Source organism: Marmota flaviventris, chromosome 11, assembly GCF_047511675.1.
Source record: "Marmota flaviventris isolate mMarFla1 chromosome 11, mMarFla1.hap1, whole genome shotgun sequence".
In the NCBI taxonomy this organism is placed as follows: Eukaryota; Metazoa; Chordata; class Mammalia; order Rodentia; family Sciuridae; genus Marmota; species Marmota flaviventris.
Window position 1 is genome coordinate 26,481,589 of NC_092508.1, and position 12,940 is coordinate 26,494,528.

The following is a 12,940-nucleotide window of genomic DNA, read 5'->3' on the forward strand; positions in this document are numbered from 1 at the left end:
CATTAATACTGATATCAAAATGAAAGAAATACAGATATCAAGAGAGCTAGTCGGAACACTTACTTCCCATAGCTTGAGATATTGGTGCTATTTTTTTATTTTATTTTCACAAGACTTAAGACTAAAAGAAAAATTTATGAAGGAGGTTGTTGGAATAGACATTCACATCAGTATCTCTCTATGTACTTTCCTGGACACAAAGTATGAAAAAAAAAAAAATCTCATGATGCTCTGGGTGTCTGCCCATAGTTTCAAAACTACATATAAAATATTCAACAAATATTTGTGGAAAGAAAAAGCGGAAGGCCAAACCAAAGGAGAGAGGGCAAAGGCAGAATTCAGTCCAAAGTAAGCCTGCTCTGCACTCTGTACAGGTGTCCCAAACCTGGAGTCAGTCCCTTCTCTGGGCCCTGACTTCTAAGAAGATCCCTCAAGAAGTGTCCTTTCTCAAACTCTGGCTTGTATTTTACCCATTTATTTAGGCTTAGCTGAAATGCCTTTTTTAAATGTGATCCTAAATCACAGAGAATTATATCGTCTCCAGATCTCACAACAAACATCTTTATTTAGTATTTGATTGACATGACCTGCATTAATTACTAGTTACACTCTTTGGTTTCCCTACCTTTAATTTAATTTTCTTAAGCTATTGGGGAGCAAAGGAATCATTTTTGAAACTTCTGAAGAATTCACAGAATCTAGTTCTCAAATGAGTCACAAGTGGATTCTCAATACTTGATTTATTAATAATCTCTGTATAATTGGAACTGTAATTTCCCATGTAGACTTACTTTATATTTGCAAGGGTTTATTTGTGATAGTACAGATAGCAAACCAAGATTTTGAAAGACTATTATTTATAAATTCTTTTTCCCCTGTAAAAACACATGCTCATGAATTTCAGTCCTATGAACACGATTTGTTTACCAAAGTCCAGACTAGGCAAAAATGGGCTATCATCTGTACCATCTTTTTTTTTCCCGCTTTTTCATTTTTAAAAACTTCTGGGGGTCACAGCTCAGTGGTAGAGCACTTGCCTAGCACTCGTGAGACACTGAGTTCGAACCTCAGCACCACATATAAATAAGTAAAATAAAGGTATTATGTTCATTGCAACTAAAAAAATGTTAAAACGACAACAACAACAACAAAACTTCTGTTTAGCTACCAGAGACTCATCTTTCTTCCTTGGACATACTTCTCCCTGTCTCTCTTCTGCCATCCTTCAGCCCTGTGACATGTTGTATGCCATGTAGGGCATGTTAGCTAATGACTTCTTCGCCCAACTAAATGGCACACTGCTTGTATATCTGAGTGGAATATCATTTATGACCATGTCAAGACAATGAAATAAAGAGATAAGTATCGAAAACAAAAATTATGTGGGCTTTCTGAAACAGATAATGAGCTTGTAAAAATATCTCAGAGCAAACCATGACATATTAATGGAGAAGATAATTATCTTCAATCCAAAGAGAAGCCATTCACCTGAGAAAGCTTTCTGAATGCAAAACCAAATCAAATCACATTTCAGACACTCTTTATGTTTTCTACTGGCATTTTTCCATAAAGGTGGTAACAAAATTAATTATACTTCTAAAAGTTTTCTACACTTTATTGGTAAATGGAGTAATTATCTTTTGCATCCCCTTCTACAAAATAAGAAGTGTTATTTTATAAACACAAGTTACTTTTCTTATTTTATAAATACAAAGTTAAAACAACATTTGATAGCCAATAAGAAAGTTTACAAACTGCCAGATATAAATAAATCAGAAAATTAACAAGTATTTACTTCATCCTTAGACTGTTCCAGGTATGATGGAAGAGGCAGGGAGATGTTTAATGGTGGGTAATAAACTAGGGAACTCCTCTGAGGATTCCACAGTCTTAGTGCATGAAATATTATTCAAGTAACATAAAGGTTTTCAGGTAGTTTTAGTAGTTATTAACATGGAACCACATGTATTTTTTATGTTGTACAATACTTATATGAAGAAGAAGAAAAGGTAATTACACTCCATTGAAATGCCTGTAGACTAGGAATAGGCTAGCCTGAATATATAAATACAGTTTTTCCCCAGTCATTAACTACACTTAGCCTACCTTGGTGTTTCTACATGCCTCAGGCAAACTACTAATAGTAAAATATTTACACTTTAATTTCCAAATAGATAAAACAGATAGAAAACCCTAAGGGTACGTTAAGTACAAAGGTTTCCCCCCCCCCTTTGATTTTATAGCCAGATGGTTTAAATTAGGTCTCAGAGTCCTTTAGAGACAATGGAAAGTCAAAATAAAATTGGAAGGGATTTGCATTTTTAAAGTTGCCTATCAGGTTAGACTCCTGCTCAGATTCAATTTTCCATATTTCCAAACTTATCTAAAATTTCCAAATGTGAAAAAAAATTGAAAATTTAAAAAATCACAGTTAGAGGAATGGATTCATGTAATTTTTCCTTTACTAAAGATCTCAGAAATCAGACCCTCAGTTTCTCCTTGAACACAGTTTCTTTAAAAAAAAAAAAAAAAAATCTCCATTTTTGTTTATTCTTCTCTCCAGGGTTGATATTCCTTATATCTGGCTTAAGATCCCTCAAAAAATACCACCACAGATGTTTTTAAGATGTTTATGACTACTTCTGATACCTTCTTTTGTAACAGAGAATTACTTTTGGCAGGCTGATAAACCTGGCAATGATTTGAAGGAAAGTCTGAGAAAGGATTTCCATTCTATGGGAGAAATACCTTCAGGCAAAAGAAATCAAGATCCCACTCTTATCATTCTGAAAAACAATAACTTCTCCTTTAAGCATCTTGAATGACACATATCTACATATTACAAACAAGTAATTCACAGTTGGTTAAATGAATTTTTTTCTACTTATTTTTATCCCATAAAAGATTTCACTATATTTTTAAGAATAGTTACAATTCACAGAAGGAAATCTATCACAAAAATTGTGCTTGGAGAGTAGTAACTAAGTTTCTCTATGCATGAAATAAAAATAATAGTACTTAAAGTTCCAACCATCTATTTGTATTTTAAACATTCAGGTACTGAGAGATCACTTGCTTTCCCTTTGAATTATGAACTTCATCTGATAGGCATACAACTTTCAGTATGACAGAAGAGAAACAAAGAGAAACATACATACATGGGGGCATGTGTAAAATGTATTCAGTTATTTTTTTCTCTAATTCAGCTCTTCATTAATTAGATTTGAAATGGTGGAAAGAAAAGTAAACAAAGCAAAGATTCTAAAGGAACATGTATAAGATACTGAATAATAGAGAATGAAACCCAATCCACACTGGTTTGTTATGATAAATAATTCTTCAACTAACATTTTATGTTATTAAATAAAACTAATTTAGTTCAGAAAAGACACAAAATTTCACCCTCTACTACAGAAATGACCCAGATAATGAAACCCTTGTATTGTTTATTGGCGAAATCACTCAAAAGCAGCATGTCTCTACAGAATTATTGAATCTCTATTCTCAAATGAATAACTAATAAAGCTTATGGAGCCTTATATTGATTTATAGATGCAGAGGGAAAAGTAAGTACATCCCCTTTTAATATTATAAATTCCTATTTTGTGAAAAGTGGAACATAAAATAAAGTATTTCTAAATGAATGGACTTCTTTTTAAAGAAGAAGGAAATATACTCCTTTTGTTTTTAAATTATCCAAACCATCCTAACAAGATAGAAAGCTCAAATTTACATCATAGTATTCTTTAGTGACATAAACAGTATGCAAAAAAGATTATCTGTGCTATTCTTTGGAATGGCATTCTTTCAGAAGATTTCAGGGAAAGAATAAAGATAGGCAGTCATCAAATTAAATTTGTATGAAAACATATCCAAAGGTTGTCTTTTGTAGCCATTTGATACTACATTTGGTTAAGGAAAAAAGAATCTTACATGGAAACAACAACAACAACAACAAAACACATATCCAACACTTGTCCTTTAAGATGCTTCCCACCAGTATTGTTTTCATATCTGTCTGGGTGCCATCAACAATCCTCCTTCCTTGGTATGTCAAAACTGCCAAAATAAAGGAGTAATCCTAGAAACATCTATCCTTGAGGTTCTCCATCAGGTCCCAAGAGTGACAAGTTTGCCTGCCATATCCACCTCAACTCCCTCCACATCTCCACTCCAAGTCCTCTATGAGCTAATTCCTTAATTGCAATGTTTTTAACAGGAAAGGATTACTTTTTACAAAAAAGAGAAAATATATATTTATGATGGTTCAGATTTCATTAAAATGGCACAAGGAAAGCAATGAGGACTAACTAGTATTTGTGGTTCGAAATGTGATTCTGGTAGCTTTGCATTTCTTCTTAGAGTGGCAAACAAATAATTGGACATTCTATAAATCTTTCTAGTATCTCAAAGTCACCTGTGGCATACATCAATACAATAATTATAATTATGGATATGTATCTTCCATAAAAATACTATTATATTATGCTAAATAAGGATAAAACAGAACAAAACAATTACCTTTCTCTTACCCCTGTTTTTCTAAAATCCCTAAATTAAACATAACCATGATTGCTGCTTCGAATGCCCTTTTTGTGATTATTGTTTGAGTCCTTTTTTAAGTTAACTTTTTCCATCACCAAGGAAGAAAATAATGGTGATTAACAATTACTATAACATACACATAAGTGCATACATGTTGCTTTATATTCAGTCTAAAGATATGTAATAAAATTGTTTAAGGTCATTATAATTCAATACATAGGCATTTTCTAGGTGTCCACTTCTACAAGGCCCTATGAAGGCAGGAGGCATAAAAGTAAAGACCTCAACGCTCCATAGAGATCCTGGGAGCTGTAGAGGAAATAGGGCATCTAGCCAGAAATAATCATACCATAAAGAAGTATGAACAAATGCAGTAAGAGGTGGGTAAAGCAAGTTGGAAGAGAAATGCGGCTTCTCCCTGAGCTAGTGTTAGACCATTCACTAAGAAGCTGTTAAAAACTTTGTCCTGACTCTGAACAGCTCAAAGTACTGAAGGGTACTAGCAAGACATTAAGAGCATCCTCTCTTCCCACTCCCAGTTTCATTAGAGCATTAGAAATTTCTACACTTCTCTTTTTTTAAAAAAATTAGAATTCTGCTTACTTGGGCAATATGTTGCTAAGTTTGCTAATAATGTTCATACTATGAAATATAATATCCAATAGAACACAGAGAAATTACTTTCTAATTAGTTTAAAATCTGTTATTTTCAGGTATGTCTTTGCAAGTTTGATAACAATATTTCGATAACCTCATTAATGTTATTTCCTTTCTTAAGACAAACCCCAGAATTTATTACTCATATAAAATTAAGGAAAAGAAAAAGCCTTCAATGGAGATTTTGAAAGTAGATTGAGGGGCTAGGGATGTAGCACAGTGGCAGAGAACTTGCCTGATACATGTGAGGCCCTGAGTTCAATCCCCAGGGCTGCAAAATAAAATTTTTTTAAAAGTGGAGAAAGGATTGAAAGCTTCCATTTTTAAGATCCACAGTAACACATTTTCTCACTTAATCTTCAAATTAAGTATAAGTTAATGTTCTTGTTTTATACATAATAAAATCAGAGGGCATTGCCAGCAGCTCAGTTGAGAAGCCCTGTCAGAGGTCATGATAGGAACACAAACTGGAACTACCAGAGGCCAGATCCAGGCAGAAAAGAAGCATGAGATCCAGAATATTTTGGAACATGGAATCCAACTCAGGCCTTTGATTAACAATTTTAGGTAGTTATTATTGATTTGATCATAGGAAATCATCTTTTCAAGGATTCAAAGCACCAAGAAACCATAAATTCATCTAATTTCAAACATATGTGCTTCAGTCAAGACCACCAGGAGCACTGTAATATAGTAAAAAGAAATTGAAAAGACAGAGAAGTCTTCTTAGCGTCAAAAATCCCGTGGAAAGAAATACAGTCCTCAGCACTCGGTGTCTACCCCAAGTTAGTATGGCTCTTTCAGGGTGAGGTAGTGTGGGGCTGGAGGTTGTGTCTTGATAGAATATATATGCTACCTCCTAATTACATAAGGAAAGGATAAAGGAAAAATGATCATTTATAGGATGAAGAAGAATCACAGATAAGGCAGCAATAATATTTTCTTTTTAACTTTTCGTTTTGCAAAGTTAAAAGACACTAGGCATCAATTTAGAAAAATATTCTAAATATTTTTAAAACATTGCAGTCAAAATTCATAAAATCTAAGCACCAGGTAAGACTTATGGCCCATCATTTCCTTCAGATTTGTGCAATATATGAGTGCTTATCACAACATCCAAACACTTGCAAAAAAGCTGTTGTACCTTAAATCACTTGCTGAGCAACATTTCAGCTATAAGTAAATTTGAGGACTCTGTTAAAGCTGCTACCCTTATTCCGTTCCTCAGGCTCTCAACCTCTTTCTCAAGAAAACCAGATTTAATGTAATTAACACCAACTTCTATTTTTCTAACAGTGAAAATCATTCTGTTTTTGATTCTTGCTTCAATAGCGTAAGATTTAACAGTCTTCCCAGGCTGAGAGTGAGAGAGTCAGCGGAATTAACATCACCTAGTAATTCTATCTAAAAAGGAAAATATGTTGTTTAGACTGATATTTTTAATGACCCATGGCTATTCCTTCATAAGTATCTGTTTCCTATTTTATATTAAATCATAAAAAATGAGAAATCATTATTTGCCTACCAAATTGAGAGGAAAATTTAAAGTTCTAATTCTAACATGGCACTGGAATTGTGAAACTCTCACTTCATATATTACCAGGCACTGGTAAGGACTCCAGGGAACACACACAATGTATCTGTTTGTCACTTCAAATATATTAGTTTCCTCAGATTATATAATTATACTTCTGCAAATTGATACTACATGCAATGCTGGTAGTGAACATAAACAAATTAGTAGAAGTGCTATTTATAATAGGAAGATGCTAGAAAGAGTCTTGATTGTTTAATAATAGGTAAATGGTGAAGTAAATCATGCAATATCCATAGGATAAAACAGTCCTCAACCACTAAAAATCACCTTTCAATGAACTGGAAGTTACAGGATGCAAAGTCTGATTTCAAACAACAAAGCATGACAAAAACTGGAAGGTTTTACACCAAAGTTCTGGTGACAGTGCTAATGATAAAGAAAAGTAAATAAATCAGAAAAAAAGTGAACATTTTTTAAAAAGCAAAAACTATCATTTAAAATGTTATTAAGAGTCAGTGGCGGGCTGGGGAAGAGCTCTTGCCTCACACATGTGAGGTACTGAGTTTGATCCTCAACACTACATAAAAATAAACAAACAAAATAAAGATATTGTGTCCATTTATAATTAAAAAAAAAAAAAAAGAATCAATGGCAAATGCCAGAGGTGGTGATGCATGCCTGTAATCACAGAGGCTTGGGGGCTGAGGCAGGAGGACTACTAGTTCAAAGTCAGCCTCAGTAAAAGCAAGGTGCTAAGCAACTCAGTGAGACCCTGTCTCTAAATAAAATACAAAATAGGGTTGGGGATGTGGCTTAGTGGATGAGTGCCCCTGGCTTCAATCCCCAGTACCACCGCCCCCCCCCCAAAAAAAAAGTTAGTGGCAAGTTTACCTTCTTAGTTTCTAGTTTCTGTCATGCTTTGTTTTTTGAAATGAGACTTTGCATCCTGTAACTTCTAGTTCATGGAAAGGTGATTTTTAATGGTTGCATCAGCATGATTCCAATATGTTATATTTACATTACCCTATGGATATTCCATGATTTACTTCACCATTTACCTATTATTAAACAATCAAAACTCTTTCTAGCGTCTTCCTATTATAAATAACATTTCTACTAATTTGTTTATGTTCGCTACCAACATTGCAATATGTAGTATCAATTTGTAGAAGTAGACTCTGATTCCTTTTTATAATATTTTTAAAAGTTTTAATTTTTTTTCTAGTCCAGAGTCAGTAAAATGCATTTTATAGATTTTTAAGACACAACCCATTATAAGACACACATCATTTACCACCAAGAAAGAAAGTAAAAGCTGCCAACCAAACTATAGAATCATCCAATTTTACTTTAATGTAAAAAAAATATACATCTCAGAATTCATAAAGTACTGTAATGGCCTTTTAGATGTCCTATTTCTAGCAATAATAGTCATTTTGCCCAGCTAATATTATTACAAAGAAACTTTTTTTCTATGAGGGAAACTCTTTTTTCTTAAACCAAGAAAACTAGCTCTAGTTGAGGTATTGGCATTTTCAAAAGATATAATGTGTTTTGAAAATCTTTCCATTTGATGAGTTGATATATTTTTAAAAGGCTTGCTAAATATAGCAGTTTTTACGAAATATGATTTAAATAACTGATTATCAAATATTCTAACCATCTTTTTTCTTAGCTGGAAAGACCTGATAATAAATGTTTAAATATGCTTCCATTTCTTTGTGTATATTATGTATATAATTAGCATATTTATTTGAGAATATGTAAATTATTCTGACCTTTCACATTTTGACCAGTCACACTCTATGTTCATATTCCCACAAAAGAAACTGGACAGGTTAAGGCAGATTTTGTGCAACACTGCTTTTTATTTTACAAAATCTTATGTCTTTTTTCTTTTCTTTTTTTCTTTTTGAAAAGTGGCCAGAGCAGAATGAGATTTCTAATCACTATGTTGACTACATCAATGGGAAAACAAAAATCAGAAAAGGAAGCATTTCCTTCTAATTCAAGAAGAAAAGGGAAGAGTTGACTTCTTATCAAAGTGAAAATTGACAATTCGAACTTAACCCTCTGCATTGAAAATATTTCTGATTCAAATATGTATGGTTTTCAAAAACCTCATCTACTTCTAATTTCTGTTTGGCAAGTGAATGGAATAGGGGCTCATAGGGAAAAAAGGGTAGAAAAAGTCTAAGAGGTCTTAAAAGCAATTGCAAGTTTAAATGTACACAAGTTGACATAGAATACCCTAAGGAGAGAATAACAAAGTAAACTGGGCTAAGCATTTTTAATAAATTCAACTCAAAACCATATCAACACTTAATACAACAGACTTTAAATCATACCATGTAGAAATTTTACTTTTTTAAAATTAAGCTGCCAATTATCCATCAGCATGATTCCAACATGTTATATTTACATAATTCCATACAGATTCAAAGATAGAAAAACACAGTTTGTATATAAAAGAGAAATAATAGTAGTCTTTTTTATCTTAGTGTGTTTGTGGGGAGGGGGGGAGCATGCACAGAAACAAGCACTTAAAATGTATTGCCAGAATTGTGGCTAGAAAAAGTACATGTTTCCTTTGTGCCTGCTCTATGTTAGCACTGCAGTTTGAAGAGTTAAATACGGACTTTAAGGGGAAAATTCCTGATTAGTAAGCATAAATGAAAAACCAGTGTTACCCTTTATGTTAATCATTAATGAAAATCCTACACAAAAAGTTTAGCAACGCCTGGCATTTTACTCTTTTTCTGAGCAACAAAGTCCTCATTTCTTTCAGGGTTTAGCTTTTAATTTTATTTTAAAATCAGAATAAATGTTCTAGAGAACAGAATAGAAGAGATAAATGAAATCCCAAGCCTATTGATAGGAGAGCCTGCCAAGGCTCTGTTATTACTCTAAACTCAGTTAAGCTGGTTTTGAGTCTTCCATAAAAGCCAATTAATGAGTAAACAGAACAAAAGCCATGACATCTTAATAGTCTGCTAATTAATTGAAATTTGTGATTCATAAGTGCATTTCAACTCCACTTTTCTTAGGTAATGCATTCTCTGTGGGTCCTAAATTGTGGAATGAAAGTATTCCCCTGTAAATTCAGAGTGGACCGTGTTTTAAATTGTTAGTCACCCTTCCAAAAAAAGCATTCTTTTGGTATTCCAGTTAATAAAATAAATGATTAAATTGGATCTTTTTATAAAATCAAAACTCTGCTATTACAGTGAAAGAAGTCTAATCTTCAATAACCTAAGAAATTGTACTAACTGAAAACAAACACTGATCAGGAAGGACCATGCTTGCTCCAGAGCCAAGTCTGAAGTGTATCCAATTTCTACTCAATTTCAACTTTTCACCACACTTTAGAAGAATATTTTCAATCTAGCAATCTAAAGACCCAAGATGCTTTTACTGTATTTCACAGTTTATTCATGATCAATATAAATATAGCACTGACCTTAATTCTAGCCAGCAGTCAGAAGATAGGTTGATGATATCAGAACAATAAAATCTGAAAGGAAAAGAGAAAACACCAACTAAATTAGATCAGTAGAACAATTCAGCATTTTCTACCTAAGGAGTAAGGTAAAATCAGGGGAGCTAGTGACCTATTCCTCATTTTGTAAAATGCACTGGTTGAAACACATCCATTTATAACATACTGGGTTTATATAATAATAACACTTTAAACTTGAAATTATTTTCTAGATTTCACTTAAAAAAACATATTAAATGCCAAAATTTGGTTCTGTTTTTATATTTAGCAGTTTCTATACATTCAAAGAATTCTTATGATTGTATTATTTTTCTTCTCTTTCTTAAAACCACCACCCCCAGTATCGGGGACTGAACCCAGTCATGCTCTACCACTGAGTTACATATTCAGCCCTTCTAACGTTTCATTTTGAGACAAAGACTAGCTTAGTTGCCAAGACTGACCTTGAACTTGAGATCCTCCTGCCTCAACCTCTGGAGTTTTTGGAATGGCAGGTGTGCTTCACCATACCTGATGCTTATGTTTGTATTCTAAAGCTCTCAAGCAGAAAGAATTGCTAATACATTCTGTTCCTAATGTGTTATCATTTCTCTTAAAAGATGTTTAATTAAATATATAAAACTGATACATTTGGATCCTCCCATACACTGAATATTCTGTCCCCTCCCGCCAATTCATATGTTGAAATCCTAATTCCTAAAGTATTGGAGGCAGAACCTTTCAGAAGAGATTAGTACCTTTTGTGATTGGTGCCCTTCACCCTACCCCTGCGTGAGGATAGCAAAACAACAGGCATCTATAAGAAAGCAAGCCCTCATCAGTCATTGAATTGATGACCTTGGGCTAACCAGCCTCCAGAACTGTGAGAAATAAATTTATGTTGTTTATCAGCCACTCTGTCTTTGGTATGTTTGTTATAACAGCCCAAACAGATTAAGACAGATCCTTAATGTGATTTAATGCCCGCAGGGAGTTTGTGGATTTTAAGCTCAAGATGATCCATCAGTCTAAGGGTAGCAAAGGTCAAACAAGACAATTCCATTGGCAATTTATCAATCTTCCCTTTGGTCTCTTATCCCAACCTTGCCATTAAAATCTGCTGAGGAGTCAATATGTGGGATAGCACATCATACAAGAAAAGTAACCAAGAGGGTAAAACCCAGACAAAAACAAACCAAAGTGTCTATACCAAAAGCCAGCCTGCCTTTTGGACAGATAACAACGAAATCTCAGAACGACAGAGTGATTCTTGACTTGCTTCACAAAGCATCTCTAGCAGGTCTCCTACTAAAATCAAGCTAGGTTCTAGAAGGATGTTTGTCATTATTAGAAGTTAGTACGTTCTTCTACATCAGAAATCTTGCATTGTTAGACTCTTAGGACAAGTACAAAAACTAAATTAACCTAAAACAGTAATTATCTAAGGAAACGAATAATATGAAATAACATAGAAAACACCAGTAAGCAATGATAAAAATGCAATTGAATACAAAATAGTTAATTTTTCATCCTATAGGCACGTGCTTAAGAAAACTAAAATTTTTCTTACAAGAATGAAATGATAGATTAATCCATCCATACAAACTTTTTAAAAACAGCATCTAGAGGCATTATGGGGTCTTTGAATATTAATACTTTTGGTACATCTACCTCCATTTCAAACACTTGGCATTATTTTACTTTAACTCAAATGTAATTCTTTTGCTATAAAGCCAGCAGTTCCCCAACTGTGTCATGGTGCCCCACAGTATGACAGTAAATTCACAGGCACTGCTGAAATATTTTCAGTATGTTTTATTCCCCACTCAAAATAAAGCCAATAAAACAACAACATCCATTTGGTCCTACACAAAATACTAACCTGAAGCCCTTTGCAATTTGCATATTAGATCATGCTATTTTTCTTTCAATGACATCACAGCCCTGCAAAGTTGGATTTTGATGATGTTTGAATATAAATGCCAATGCTGCATGAAGACCAACGTGGAATAATAAGGATGACAGTGTATAAGGTGACTATAAGCTTTCAGGACTTGGCAGTATCTAACAGGCACATAGTCCCTGTAGTAAGTAATTGTGGGTTTCTAAGAATAAAATAAAGGTAGTTCTGCTTCCAATTCTTATGTATATTTTTTCCAAAGGGCCATTAAGTTATTAGGACACAAATACCCATTAATGTTAATTTACTGGATCTGTGAGGTACACATTTTAACTCAGAGTTCCATGAAAATAATCACCAGGGTGCTAAGGATGCCATGAAACCAAGAAAATTTGAAGCACTATTCGTGAATAGTCTTTTTTAAAAGACTATTTTTAAATTTCCTCCAAAAATTTAAAGAAAAAGCAGGAGAGATTAAAAGTAAAAAGTGCAATAGAAGAGAGAGAAGGAAAAGAGAGTTCAAAAAATATCTTTCTAAAAGTAAGAGGAAAAAATACTAGGAGGGTGGGAAGGACAGTGATTTATCACTCTGAGTGTCTGGGTGTAAGTGTGTCTGTGTGTATGTGTGGCTGGCTGGAAGAGTGTCTGTGTCTGTGTGTATGTGTCTGGGTGTGCAGATGGCTGGCTGTATATGTGGTTGGGTGTGTGCGTGGCTGGCTATGTGTGTGACTTGGTGTGTGTGTCTGGGTGTATGTATGGCTGGGTATGTGCATGGCTGGCTGAATATGTGACTGGGTGTGTGCATGGCTGGCTGTAAGTGTGG

At 33.8% G+C, this 12,940-nt stretch overlaps 1 protein-coding gene across 6 annotated transcripts in view; it reads right to left on the reverse strand.

Annotated features, from left to right (window-relative positions):
* The window catches only part of Map2 (microtubule associated protein 2), a 278,404-nt gene that overhangs the window by 198,609 nt on the left and 66,855 nt on the right, over positions 1-12,940 (reverse strand). For all 6 annotated transcript variants that reach the window (XM_034635712.2, XM_027941928.2, XM_027941927.2 and 3 more), the window contains exon 2: positions 10,200-10,253. The gene's annotated coding sequence lies outside the window, so the exon portion shown is untranslated. The remainder of the gene's footprint in view (positions 1-10,199; positions 10,254-12,940) is intronic.